Below are 15,861 nucleotides of genomic sequence, written 5' to 3' on the forward strand. Positions count from 1 at the left end.
ATGGGGCATGGCACCAAGGGCACTCCTGAGCATCACAGCAGCAGGAAGGGAAGGCAAGTGAACAAAACAAATGCCATGTGCACCAAGCCCCTACTGGCGCTCCCTATGCCAGCGGTATTGCGGTGCATGAATGACCACCCCAGCAAGAAGCTGTCCCAGTAGACTTTCCCCATGAGGACATGGCAGACAAGCCACAGACAAGTCACAGTGAAGTACACATCCTACACACAGACATGTGCCCAGCCTGCCAATCACTGTGTAGCACGGTGTACCACAGTACAGCCTTGCTGGCAGCAATGACAGCACATGACAGCACCATGGAACAAGCTACCCCGCCCAACTCCACCATGTGAGTGTCACCCAGGGAGGGGATGTGGGGCCATGAAGGTCCACAAGCATGTCAGATATAAGCCGGCCAAGCATGGACAACCTGCCCTACACAAACACAGGGCAATGACCAACAGGCCATGAGTCTCACACTCATCTCCACAAGCATCCCCATGACAGTGGCCCCACATGCATCCTCCCAAGGCCAACCATGCCCATTTGCCCATATGTTTGTGGTCACAATCTGTACCATTGCAATTGTGTCTTGGATGCCAACTCACGTGGGTGAACCATACCTGATGACATTCCCTATGTCCCCTAAAGGTGCTCACTCATTGCCAGAGTCATTGGAGGAGGACGAGGTCACGGGCCTATCAGGGAGTTGCTCTACAAAGTGGTCAGAGGATTGTTGGGGTACTTAATTCCATAAAAAATGTATCATTATTTAATGTGATGACATTCATGATTGTGTCTTAGTCTTGTTTATTGATTGGGTGGTGTCACACAGTGGTGCATGGCTTGTGCCATGTGAAAGTGTCAAAAGAAATTCTCTATCAGTCACAGATGTGCCATTCTCCCATCCCTCATGTCATATCTGCAATGCGTACATTTGACTCAGCCACAGGCACTGCATCTTCATCCTCTGGGGGTGGCATATCCAGGCAGGGCGTAGGGGCACATTTCTCTTCAGGCCGATATTGTTCAACATTGCACACACAAGCACCATTTTGCTGACTTTCTTTGGAGCGTATAAGGGCTCCACCAGTATGGTTGAGGCAGTGGAAACATGCCTTCAGGGGGCCAAAGGTGCGCTCAAAACACACACGGGTCCTGCTGTGTGCGTGGTTGTGGGCATTCTCTTCAGATATTTGTGGATCACACACAGGAGTCATTTGCAAGGGTAGCTGTGGGTATCTGGAATTGCCTGCATGGGTGTAGGCACAGGCATTAGTCACAGTGTAGGGTGTGGGGGTGGACTTACACAATATCACGTCAAAGGACTACTTGAGTATGCAGATGGGCCTTGATTTCACGGCGCTTGTCTATTCTATGTCTGTGCATGCAGTGTCACTTGTGCCATGTATTATTTGTGCTTCACATGCACCCTGTTCCCTTGCAGTATATGTTACGTACAGTGTCTGGCAGTAACATGTGATGCAGACATGGTGGCTGTCACGTGGCTGTGTATTTAAACCATGCATGGGGCATGCTGGGAACCCATGGACCCTCACCTGGGCATCTGGTGGATATGGGTGGGCATTGTGGGCTGGCTGCACATGGGTGCATAGCTACGGCACTGACAGGGATCTGATTCTGTGCTGCAATTTGGCCATTTCTCCAAATTGCTTTCGTGGGTGCATGTTGCATTGTGGTACCTGTAGTCATGTTGGTCTAATTGATTGATAATGTATGTGTACTACTGCTTCTCCATGCAGGTAAGTCCAGCATGTGCATGCTCCCTGTGACGTTTCTGTGGGGGGTGGTAAAGTACGGATTTCACATTTGCTTGTCATGCCATCTTTTGTGTGGTCATTCACACCCACCCACCTCTTTGGGCATGTGACCCACAGCATTTGTGTGCTAGCTATACTACTCACCCACTATCCGGGTCTGTTGTCCTCTGTTCCTCTCCATGTATCCGGCCAGTGTGCTGTTCCTTAGGACCATTGCATTGTGAGTTGAACCAGGGTAACGGGCACAGCAGTGGGTGATAAGGTTGGGGGTCGCAGGTCACCTGCACATTCAGGGAGTGATAGTGCTTGCGGTTTTGATACACTGCTTTGTGGGCCTTGGGAGCACCAGTGGAACATGGGTACAGTCCAGGGCAGCAATAAGATTTGGCATTTTGGCAATGGCATAGAACTGTACCTTCATGGCATTGAACTGTGCAGGGGTAGTGGGCAGTGACATACGGCATTGCACTTGCTGCAGGAGGGCTTGAAGCACCTGGGCCAGCACTGCACAGACCGTGAGCTGTACCATGCATCATGGCCAGGGAGTTCTAAAAAGGTGCAGTTCTTAGGAATTGTAGAACGTTTTCTAGTTTCAGCAGTGGGGTCACAGCTGTCCTGATGTTGATCCTGCTCCCTATGTCATCCCGATCCCGTATTGTGTTGAGCAGCTATGTTATGGTCTCCCTGTTGAGGAGGTACACGGTGACCAACTTGCTGTCAGTGAGGGTCCAAGGTGAGGGCCTAACCCTAGGGATTGGGGCATGCCTTGCTTGGGCTCTCTTTCTCCTCCTCTTCCTCCTACTGACCCCCCCTGCACTCCCTGTGCCCTGTCCTGGTTGTTCAGCCTCTTTATTTCCAAGCTCAACATGTGCAGCAGCCTGTCCCAGCTCACAGTGGCTAGTGGCAGCATGGTGTTGGAAACAGTATTTGGGGTATTGGAATCACCTGTGGCTCCATTTCGGACACCTGTGTTACTGCACTGTGTTTCCGGCGGTATTAGCGCCCGACATGGACTTGTGATGGGACTGTATTTGCGCCTCGTGTGGCTGGCTGTAATAGTGCCAGCTGTGATATCACCGGCTGATTTTAGAGTCTGCGGTACTTGTGCCTGCTTGTGATCCGGTGGAGCGGTATTGTCGGTGCTAATTCTGTTACTGCCACAATTAAGGCTTACCGCCGAACTTGTGATGAGGTCCATTGTGTCCTAGGTACTCGTGTCAAAAGAGGTTGTGTCGTACGAGTTTGTGTCTTAGGAGCCCATGCCGTTGGTATGTGTCTCATAAGAGGGTGTGTTGTAGGAGTAAATGCCATAGGAGCATGTGTCATAGGAGCATGTTTCATATCAGCATGTGTCATAGATGCACGTTTCTGACAGCATTTGTCATGAGAGTGTGCGTTATAGGAGCATGTGCCAAAGGAGCGCACGTCGTCGGAGTGTGTTTTGTAAGATCAAATGCTGTTGGAGCGTTGTCCTAGGAGAGCCTTTCCTAAAAGTGTTAGTACAAGAGTGTATTACTAGTGTAGATATATGAAATGTTCATCTCACATACATACATGCCGGATTTTCATATAAAATGTATCTTCGTTCTGCTCATGCATTCTATGCATCCTATATGTGTAAAAGCTCACAATGAATTCAAATTTAACTTTGATGTATTTTTTCAGTATATACAAGATGGGTATTTGACAGCAAAGTAAATCTCCTAAAAACTAACAGTCCTAATCAGCCCTGACTTTAATGTGAGTTTTCACGAGATGTATAGACGTCATGTTTGAACTATGAAACATATATGCCTTGTTGGTATCTGTGTCATAGGTGCATGTGTCACAGATTAATGTGTTGTAGGTGCATCTGTTGTAGGTGTGGGTATTGTGGGAGATTGTGTCCTAAGAGTGTATGCAATCAGACCACATGCCATATGTGTGTGTGTTTTAGGGGGAGGTGTCCTTACAATTTCTGCCATAAGAGTGTGTCATAGGAGTTTGAGTCCTAAGTGCCCATTTCATAGGTGCATATGTCATATGTGTGCCTCTCGTAGGTGTGTGTGTTGTCGGTGAGTGTGTCATAGGTGCACATGTCTTATCCTGTGAGGTAAGAGCATATTTTGTGTGAGCATATGTCGTAAGAGCATGTGTCCTAGGAGCATGGGTTAATGAGCACGTATCCTAAGAGTGTGTCGTAGGACTATGTGTCGTAGGTGCCTTGTTTTTTCTGTGAATTGTCCCGAGATGTAATAACATCATGTATGCACTGTGAAACTCATATGCCTCTTGGTACAGTTCCTACGAAAGCTGAACATTCATTACCTCTCCTGAAAATTGACTCCCAAATCAGCCCTTACTTTGATGTGAGTTTGCAGGAGATGTAGAGTGTGTAAATTACAAATGGTATAACTCAGACGCCACGTTGTACAGTTTGTGCAAATTAATTACATCTACTGAAAACTGACATCAAAGTCAGCCCTGATTTTCATTTGAGTTTTCAGGAGATGCAATTCAGGAGATGCAATAGAAAAATGTTTGAACTGTGAAACTCATACACTTTATAGGTGTGTGTGTGTGTGCGTTGCAGGTGCTCATTTTTTCGTAGGTGTGTGTTTTGTAGGTGCTTGTGTCATTGGAGCATGTGTTGTAGGAGCGTGTGCCATAAGAATGTGTTTCATAGGAGTGTGAGTAGTAAAAGTGTGTGTCGTTGGAGCATGTTTCTTAAGATGGTGAACTCATTGATTTGTTTGCACCAAGTATCCTAACACCCACTCAATACCACACTGCAATGCATTAAACCGTTATTTTTCATGATGCTTAACTTACATGTTGATGCACCCATCCATACGAACTGCAGGTGTTGCCCCTGGGTATCTTGTAAAAACTATCATTGGCCAAATATCACTAAAGGTCGAATGTAGTGGCTGGTTGCGGTAATATGAACCACATTCACCTGCTTGTGATATTAGAGGCGGCAGGAGCAAAACGTACTCAAGACGCTCTGAAACAATCATGTATGCTCACACAAACATGGAAGGGAATCCCTCCACCACTGTTAATAAACATAGATTTTCTTCCACCGATTTTTCATTAATATTCTTTATAGAATTTAGAAAGCATTGACCATGTTAATGCTACTTAAGTTGTTTTAGAAATGGATCATCATAAAAATGATCACACATTAAATTATAACTTGACCATATCTTTGCTTTTAAATCCATGCTGATCATAACTAGTATAACCAATTTAAAATGTTTGAACAATATGTATATCAAAGTCTTCCAAACAATTCTGTTTTGGAAATGTCTATTTCAAATGTATAAATTGGAGCAGAATACAGAAATGTTGCACTAGAGCAAGTGCAAAGTTTCACTGTAGTAGAACTACGGCAGAAGTCTTCAACCTCTCCAGATGTTTTTGATTACAACTCATGTGATCTCTCTCCATTGGCTACGCTGGATAGAGCTCATGGAATTTGTAGTAGAATATTCGTTTCAAAGTCTTTGTATTTGTGTGTTGCTCATTAGACCTGATGAACATGGGGATACACCGCAATTCCTGGGATTTACCAGATAAGGGTGACAGTTTGGCCATTGGAAAAGGGGGTCGTACAATGGTTATTGTACATCCTGTTAGTTGGCACATTGGTTCCATTGCGACAAGCATATTGCTGATAGGTACATAGAAATTAGCAACTTGAACGTGTTCCACATGTCACATATGTCAGGCCTGCCGCCCTAGCAACTCAATTCACTCAGTGTTTAAAATGTAATAAATACAAAAAGTCATATGATTTTGTCATGCAAACAAATATTTGTTTGGGTTAAATGGCATGATGCAATTTCATAAAGAAGACTACCGCATGCAGTAGAAAACATCAAAAACAGGTCTTGGAGTGTCGTATTTATTTAAAAAGGCATCTTATCCACTTGCAAAGTATAATTAAATATTTAGTAATATTGAGACAAGAAAAAGCACCAAAGGTAGACATTATTCGGGGACTTTAAGTCAAACACTTTCACAACATTGATCAGTTCCATCATTCAGTTATATGGAGATTGTGTTCCACGTTCCGTACCCATATATTTAGAAATTAATAGAATTCACTGTAACTTACTATGTTGCAGTTTCAAAAAAACAAAACACATTTCACATTGAGCACGTTTTTACATTATATCAAAAATGTCCTTGCCAGTCCATGTTCTTTGCTCAATAATGTGCTTATGTTGAGTGTATGAGGTCATAACAGATGTGCCTGTGCATTTTATGTTCACTATTTTCTTATTTCTTACTATTATTACTGCAAAGATGCTGGTGACTGGATGCCTAGTTCTAGGAGGGTGGGGGGAAATGGTGTTTGAGGGTTGAAGTTTGAGGAGGCCACAGGGGTAAGTTTGACTGTTGATGAAGATCAGCAATAAAGTTGCTGGAGCATTTTCGATGCTGATGCATCCTTTAGATGCAAAAAGTAGTTTGAAGCAGTGTTCAATGAATTGTGGATGTTGAAGGCCACCACGGTCGATTCACCAGTCATTTTGACGCTGAAGATGTTGGTGACTGGATGCTCGAGTTGAGTCCGGTGATGCGGTGTGGTGTTTGAAAATCACAGCTCGATGAGCCCCCAGGGTGTGGTCAATTGTCAAAGAAGATCAGCAGCAAAGATGCTGGTGGTTCGAAATGCGGTTAGAAAGCAGCCGATGCAAGGGTGATTTTCAAGTTCAAGCCAAGAAAACAAAGTTTTCAGCTGTTTTGGTGGCAGCTGGTTCTAGAGTAAAGAACAGTGTCTCAAAGATCAGTTATGTGCAAAAGGCAGTTCTGGCGGGTCTTGTTGGTTCAACAAGGTAAAACAAGGTGGAATCACAACTTGCAGTGGTTCAATGTGAAAACACACATATCCTGGATTTCTAAACTCTCACGTTGCTGGGACCCAATCCAGAGACTGAAGGATAAGATCAGTCCTTGGTCTTGGGCTCCCTACACAGAGGAGGCTGGCACTCACCTTCAGAGGTCCTTTAGCGCAGTGAGGTGTGGGGTAACAATGGGGCTGGCAGCCTTGGCTCGGCAAAGCAATGCTAAAAAACTACAACTCTCTTGAGTTTTGTGTCTCAGAGCACCTCTTAATTTCCCTCAGGCGCGTCAGTGCTTGCACGTCAGTGGACAGCCAATCTGTGCCGGCTATAAATAGACATTGTCCTCCTCGGCATGCTCATTGAAATAGATACTTTTTAACCTTATGAGTTCTTATTCTGTGATTGTGTGTAATTTAGCTGTGCTTTTGATACCTTATTTTAAACGCGCTTTAATATAATTTTAAAATTATTGTGGATTAGTTTTCAGGGTTCTGCTTTGCCGCTTTAGTCTGCTCTAACTTTCATTGCCCAGAAACAGGAAATTTGAATTGATTTGCCTCGGATCGACAATGCGAAGCTAAAGAATTTCAACTCCCTTGAGTTTTGTAGTTCCAGAACACCACTTAATGTCTATCTGTGCCGGTCTGTGCTGTTCGTGATTCCGCCAGCACGCCAGGCAACCACAGTAAGTGACAGTACCGTGGCTTTTACTTGGGGAATATTATGATGCACCCGCTTGAAGCAATTCATATTGCGAGAGCTAAAATGAACAATAACACTGACGGTACTAAATGTACTGCCCACACATCGATGTTATGCAGATATAGTAGCAAAGCATATGGCACTGGATGCTCCACAGATAATTGGCCATGACATTCCCTAGACCCCAGTTGCAATTAAGAGTCACAAATGGAAATAACGGTAAGGGGACCTCTTTACGACCCCCACACTGCCACTTCAGATAGTCACTGTCCTCTTTCATATGCTGTCAGGCATGGGACCAAGGGGACGAAACCCTCTGAACCCTGTGCCTTGGGTAGCCTGAATAATCCTGATGTCATTATACATGATCAAACTGCTATGCCAGATCTATGTGAGGGTAAGCTTTCAGCTGAGTGTGCCACAATGATCCTTAACCTAACCACCACCATGCTTAAGGAACCAGATTTAGATAGGAAGAGGTCAGAGGAAAGGACAAATGTAATAGGGACTTTGGGTAGTCCGGCGGCAGAACAACTTAAAATTGTACTGTTGAATACCAGGTCGCTGGTCAAACATGGCACAGAAGTGGCAGGTTATATTTCTGAATATAACAGACATGTGTGCCTTAATGGAACGATGGCTGCATGAGGCAACTGGTCCTGCTCTGTCCCTGGCCATTCCAGCTACACACAATCTTTCCAGAGTAGACAGATTGAGTGGCAAATACACGGGTGTAGTGGTTATCTATAGGGCAGACCTAGAGGTCTGGAAGTTAAAATGAGTGGACCAGAAGGCAGCAATACAATGCACATTAAAGTTAGCATAGATGTTATCACAATAACGTTTGTACTTTTCCTACTTTCTCCAAGTCAAAGTGCTTCGGAATTGATAGATTGATTGATTGATTGATTGATTGTTTATTTATATTGTGCTACAGGTGTTTCAGAGCTCGACAAGACAAGGGAGGGTAACAAGGGAGTACAAAAACAACGATCTTACTAGGCCCAGTGACATTGAGTGCATGGGAGAGGGAAAAGAGGAAATAGTGCATGGAAGGCGGAGAAGTGTAGAGGGCAGAGCAGAGGAATACAGATAAGTAATAAATAATACATAACTAAAATAAATAATAACAGGCAACAAACAATAGTAGTGCAGCCAACATGTGACAAGTAGACACTAGAACTTGGTCCCAAGTTAGCTGCCACACCACCACTACTGTGCTTCAAATCTAGGGGTTTTTAGGGTAATTGAACAGAAAGATAGAAAGGTAACCAAAAAGAACCAACTAACCAACTTCTATTCTTAGGAGGAGAGACCCCACTGACAGCCAAAGCGTAAGGCCACCAAAACCACACATTCATGAATTACCTTCCAGCCCTGCACCATCTAGACCTTTCCATCGCCCCACAGGTAGGATAACCGTCAATAGCGTCCACTAGAACCCAAGACCCCACGCTCTGCAAGCTAACGCCCCCTGAGTGATCCACACTCACCCCACCACCCGTAAATAACTACAGACAACAGAACCACAGATAAAACTTCTACTAAAAGGGGGCCATAAAATAAAACAAAAAAAGACAACAGCAAGCCCAAAAAGCGTTGGACGTGGGCTACAGCTCCTGCGATCCAAACAAAACAACACAAAAAGACAAAACTAGAAGACTTAAGAGAACAGAATATGCCATGCCATAGAGCAGGAAGACATGAGCTAAAAATAGCAGAACGGATCAACGAAATGGAAACACTCCAGGACATCATGCCATCAAATTCCAGCGCAGCAACTGAGCACACACCCATTAGCGTGACAGAAATAATAACCAACTCAAAACTAGACAAACACCATTATACCTAACACCATAACTCGCTAAGGGCCACAGACCTAAGCAGCATACAACCACTAGAATTGTTAGACAAACTGGCAGGATACCGGCACCCCACAAGAAAAGGGCAGAAACATGCAGAAGAATACCGAGCGGAAACAGCACCTCCACTCCATACCTCACCAAAACCCAAGGGGAACCACAGGGACAGCAACTAGATACAGAAGAAGACACATACAAATTCATGAACCCAACCCCAAACCTGGCCAGCCTATTCAATGAGGAAACAGACCTAAAAGAACAAAACTGACATTCTGAGGATAATGAGGAAAATCACCAACAAGACCACACAAGGATGTAAGCAACACAAAAAACAACAGGACAGCATGAAGAAAACGATACACTGCATTCTAATCCACACAAGATCAATGTGCAAACATGCAACAGAGATCTACGGCCTCCTCTGCAACGTTAGAATTGATGACATCATATTCATCGCAGAAACCTGGCAAGATGACAACTATAAAGTCACACTACATAGCTATCTGCCTGACAGTTTCAAATGCATACAGGAAAACAGAAAAGGAAAATAAGGAGAGGACTTGCAGTAGCCTACAAAGAACACCTAAAAAAAAAAACAGCTGACCCACTGAACATCCTGAACTGCTAATCCCTAGTCCTTCACCTGGCATCAGACCCGCAAACAAACCTCAAATTCATGCACATCTATAGACCACCAACCTACTAAGCAACATTTGTAGACACCTTCATAGAAGCTGTCACAAATCTGGCCATTAAACAAGATCACCTGATCATCCTCAGGGACTTCAACAGATGGTTCGAAGAAGAGAACATGAATTCACAGATATCACTAACCATTTAGCTTGAAACATTGAGACTACGACAGATGGTGAAAGGAGCAACACACACGGCAGGACACACTCCAATAAAAAAACAAATCTCAACAGCTCCACCAATCCAAATACTTTGGAGTGACCACCACATTATGCCATTCGTGAGCCAACTACCAGCAAAAGCACACAAAGAGCCACAATCGTACCCCCTGATCTGGCAAGAAACTGGAATACCATCAAAACCTGTAACTTAGAAGAACAACTAGAATCATGAAAACCATTGATGGCAACCTTGGACGCACGAGGCCTAGACGGAAAGGCAGACATCATGCAGAAATGGATCATTGAAACCATTGACAGCATCTCCCTGGAAAAGCCCTTCAACCCATCAAGAAAGAAAGCTGTGGGAAGATGGTTAACGTCCCACCATACAAACCGGAAACTGGAACAAAAATAAAGGCAAAACTACAACAGAGCAAAAAGAATAATTTTTCCAGAACAAATCTGAGCATACAAAAAGGAAATACTAAAGCCAAATAAAATACTACGATGACCGGATCACAAAAGCCACCAACACTCAGAAAGAACTAGTCAACATTGAAAACGAGATGATATATCTGCCTGGATGCAATAACACACTGATGCCTTCACAAACATTATGCGATGATCTTGCAGATCATTTTAAAAATAAAATCACCAACAAACACTGGATCGTTCAAAGTAGACCAACCAACCAGACCATGAACCTCCCTCTACCCATCGTGGGAACACACAACAAGCTGAACAGCTTCAGCAAAAAGTCAAGAGAAAAACTCATCAGCCTGGTGAAAAAAACAAGGCAGGCTCGCCAAAGGACCCCTGACCACCAGACATCTATAAAGCAATCCTTACACAGGGCACACCATCGGAACGCTACCTAACCCTCTTCAACCTATCACTTGCAACAGGGAAAGTACCACAAGCATTCAAATCCATACATCAAACTCGTCCTCTACGACACACCAGATGACGTGGAAGACCTCTCAAACTACAAACCAATCTCAAACATTCCCTACCCCATAAAATTATTATAAAACCATGAATATGAACAAACACTGGAACATGCAGAAAACCACAAACTATCACCAGGCACAAGTTGGCTTCAGCCCCATGAGAGGGATGAAGACATCACTTCTCTCTATATGGAACGACCTAAAGACCAACGCAGATGCCAGCATGAACTCAGCACTGATAGTACTCGACCTCTCTGCAGCATTCGACACAGTCAGCCATAACATTGCCATTAAAAAAAAAAGTAGCCTGGAAGAAATAGGAATAACCGACACAGCGCTGCTCTGGATCAAATCTTTCCTGTCTGAAAGAACAGAAATAGTATGGATAAAACCTTTCAAATCCACCCTTGCGAGGCACCGCCTGTTGTGCACCATACGGATCCTCGTTATTCCCACTCCTCTTCAACATCTGTGATCAACCTCATCAAAAGACAGAGTTTACTACAACTAACCAGATGATGCACACATCATTTACAAATTTGTCAATGAACAACAGAAGAACGCAACGCTAATAGACTGTCTTAAAGAACTCTACCAATGGATGAACACTAGTAACCTCAAAATCAACCAGCACAAGACAGAAATCATGATTACATATTCAACACCCGAGGAAGCAACCAGTACATCCCATGGCCCACCGAATTTGGAAGAGCACCCATGCCATACAAAGTAGTCAAAAACCTAGGAATCCTAATGGACAATGAGCTAACCCTGGAACCTCAAGTAATCTTGATAATTAAGAAATGCTTCTTCTGTCTACACATGATCAACAAACCTGGCTCTTCAACTCCAAACGTGATGAAAATGAATAAACAACAGACAAGCACCATGAAAAGGAGCACAAACTAAGACAGACTGGGGAGTGGGCCCAGGATGTAGTTGAGTACAGGTAAAGCGAGACTTCTAAATGGGAGGAATACCTAGACGTACCAATCCCTAGAGGAGGGTAAATGGGAAACAGGCAAGAGAGAGGGATCTGGTTTAATTGGTTCTCAGGTAGAGGGCATTAGAGGAAAAGGAGAGAGAGAGATGTATCGGAATCGTAGACCACAGGGCATGGGAACCCCCCCGCCACACCCTGGAGGAACCTGTGGGGGGATAGTAACTGCTACAAACCATATTGTATGACAGGAAAGGGATATGGGCATCACAGAGTGTCAAAAACTGCTGGTAGAAAAGGCACTACCACTGAATAGCCCTATGGAGGACCCACACCTCTGCATACAGCATAGGAGCTGTCATTATAACACACCGGAATATGCAATAGGCAGGGCTATAGATGACAGTCAATAAAAAAAGAAGGGGCAGGATATGGAACCAAACTTAATAAAAAAACGAATCTTTCTGCGTACATTCTCAAACCCTGAACTGAACACAACGAGACCTCTACAGCACAATAAACTGCACGCACTTTACTACACCATAACAATGAAACTAACCACACTGGGCCTCATTACAACTCAGGCGTTAAGGGTTAACGCCACCGTTAACCCTTAACGCCTGATTCTGATTTTAACGCCTGCTTTTAGCAGGCGTTAAAATCCATGGCGCTAACCTGCCATGGTGCTAATTACGCCGCCGTAATTTACGGCGGCGTAATTAGCGCCTTCCCCACTCCCATTATGCCCTATGGGGCAAAAATGGGAATGGGGAAGGGAAAATGCGAAATGGGGATTTACCGCCCCACTCACCTTGGAATGGGGCGGTAAATCCGCCATCCACCATGGTGTAAACAGAGTTTACACCATGGTGGTAAAGTTGGTGCACTTAGCACCAAGGTTGTAATGAGGCCCACTGAGCCTTGCCCAACAGCAGGTGGTGGCTACCAACCGGACAACACACCTAAACTCAGTGAACCGTGTCATCCGGATTGAAGCTGCCAACAGCACATCACAGCTCTCTTGCTATTTTCTCCCCCTCATTCCTACTAACCAACCTGCCCCGTCCACTTTGCTTTACAGGTCTGCTAGAGCACCAAGAAACCATGCAGGTGGCGACAGTGCACTGTATAAGAACCTTTAACATAACATAACATAACATAACATAACTAACATAACATAACATATTAACCTCCCACACCCATGCTGGATTTTACTAACTGGCTGGCACTACTGTCAGTGGCACTACCTATAGTCAAATTAAATGCTACATATGTACTTATGGGTGATTTTAACTTATGGCTCAGGGATGGCTTGGATCCAATCTCTATGAGCCTGGGAGCTTCACTCTCTGACCTGGGATTTAGTCAGCTATTTAACAAAGCGACCCATGTTAAGGGTCATACCCTGGGCTGGGTGGCTGTCTGCAATATGTCCCTGAGAAAAATACTATCATATCACCTTGTCCATGGTCGTATCATTTGAGTTTGACTGGAAACGTACAAAAATGTTGCAGTCCTTTGAGCACCCCTGCAGTCACTGCAACTTTGGGGGAGGGCACAAAATACTGACTCCCGTTACTGCACCCAAGCAGGGCAGGGGTTGCAGGGGTATCCTCCACTCTGCTTGGGTACAGTAACATGAGTCCGGGGTTGCAGCCTCAGCTCCGACCCACATAAGTGGGAAGAGAGCCGATGACGCAGGGATAGCAGGGAATCAGCAGCAAACACAGAAGTGTGTGCCACATAGGTAAGTGGGCTGGGGTGGGGGAGTCGGATAAGGGTATGCAGGTCTGGAGACATTGCTAAAGTGATCTATTTGTTCACTGCAATGAGCCATAATTGGCTTTGACATTTGCTTCAGCGCAGTTACGGGCGGCGCAATGATCACACAGATTTGTTTCACCTAACATTGCCTAAGATAGGGAGGTGCTTGTCAAAGAGCAGCATTTGGATTGCTTCCGGGAATTTACAGAAACTTTCCCCAGAAGTCATGGTAGTCCTAATTACACCACTGATGAGAAATGTAGCCAATCTAGATTCAGCTACCAAGGTAGCGACTTTATATCAGGGGACTATTACCAAAGCCATAAATAGAATTGCTCTGTTGACTACTAGACTTTTACCATGCAAAAAGGTGAACATGTTATTCACCTGAATTTCGGAGGCTAAAGGTTGACAATCGTAAATGCTTCAATTCCTGGAAACATTCTAGTCTTAGTGAGGAAAAGGAATCATATACAAGTACAGCCAAGTTAAACTAAATGGCTATTAGAATATCTAATGTTGAGTGGAATTATTCAAAATCTTAAGGGAATTACAGAATCCCTGCTCAAAAGAAATTGAGGGTCAAACCAAAGATGGTGTATGGTGCACCACAATCCAGGAAGCCATGTGTCAGTGTATGCGGAAGTTCCTTCCCCCTGAGACTCCTCACCTGGATCTTCAGTGGGGTTTGATGTCCTCTGTCTCCTTCTTCTTTCCTTCGTGGGATTCTCTCCTTCGTCATTCGATTTGACAGTCCTTCTTCCCTTCTTGCGTTCGAAGAGGTAGGGACGGTCTCCCCCCGAGGCCACCTTGCCCGCCTATGGATCTGGCAGTCAGGTGAACCCAAGGGAGTCCGTCCCTTCAAACAGGGAAAAAGCCAGGTATGGCAGAAAAAACCCTGTGTAATAGCAAATGGTATTGGCCGATCCGATGTGGAGATTGGAGAGGCTGGTATAGTCGTGGATCAAAAGAGAAATTGAAAATTCGAATGAAAACTGATAGAAGTCTCTGATCTTCCTGGATTAGGGTTAGCTCCAAGCTTATGCTTTGTATGGGAGTGGGGATCGGCAGCACCCTTGGTACAAAGGAACAACCCCCAAACAGAGGGCAAACAGGTAAGATGACAGGAGGCTGAAAGAAATAAGGAAAGCCACCAAGAGAAATCCGGAGGAATCAATAAACTGAAGATAACAAGCAAGAGAGAGAACCAGAGAGTGAGAGAGAGAGCGAGAGAGAGAGAGAGAGAGCGAGAGAGAGAAAGAGAGAGAGTGCGAGAGAGAGCGAGAGAGAGAAAGAGAGAGAGCGAGAGAGAGAGAGAGAGAGAGAGAGAGAGAGAACAGAAAGTGGGTGAAACTCGGAATAGAGTGTGACCGCTCCGAAAACACAGCGGACGGATATTTTAGAGCCCACTAGACCCCAAGGTAGAATATAAAGAAACAGAAACCAGAAAGCACAATCGGAACTGCAGTTTAGTCGGGAAAAGCGGCAGCGGAGAGGCTGACCGACATCTGAGAGAAGCGAAGGAAAGAAAGACCGGAAAAGAGGCGGGGCAGGCGAAAAAAGGGGTATGCACGAGAGGGGAAGCCCAGGGAAGAAACAAGGCTCTGGGAAGAATAGTAACGAGGGAAAATCTCATAAGTGGGGCACTGCAGCACAGGCGAAAGTCCAAAGACCGACTGATGCGAGTTGCAACGCGACTCGCAGGGGGCGTGGCCTCCTTATATCCCTGCCGGTCCAAAAACGACTAGAGCGTCAAGCAGACCTGTAGAGGGGATTAATACCGCCTCCATCTTGCCCAGAGTTTCCACGGCCGCGGTGTGACAGTATGCCCTCTCTTCATCGACTCTCCCCCGGGTTTTCCCGGATGTAGGCAATGGAACTGTCTTAGAAGTCGTGGGGCGTGGATATGACATCTGGGTTCCCATGATCGTTCTGCAACAGAATACCCCTTGCACTGGACCAAATATTGTACAGTCCCATGCCTGTAACATGAATCAACCAGCCTCTCCACTTCATATTCTTCCGGTTCGGGATCTTGAAGCATAGAGGAGGAGGGTATACGATGGCCCATGGGATCTGGGTGATAGGTCTTCAGGAGGGAGGTATGAAAAACAGGGTGTATCCTTTTCAGACTGGTTGGCAGTCATAATCGAAAGGCCACAGGGTTTACTTG

This window comes from Ambystoma mexicanum, chromosome 11 (assembly GCF_040938575.1).
Source record: "Ambystoma mexicanum isolate Mex_15411 chromosome 11, UKY_AmexF1_1, whole genome shotgun sequence".
NCBI classification, from domain to species: Eukaryota; Metazoa; Chordata; class Amphibia; order Caudata; family Ambystomatidae; genus Ambystoma; species Ambystoma mexicanum.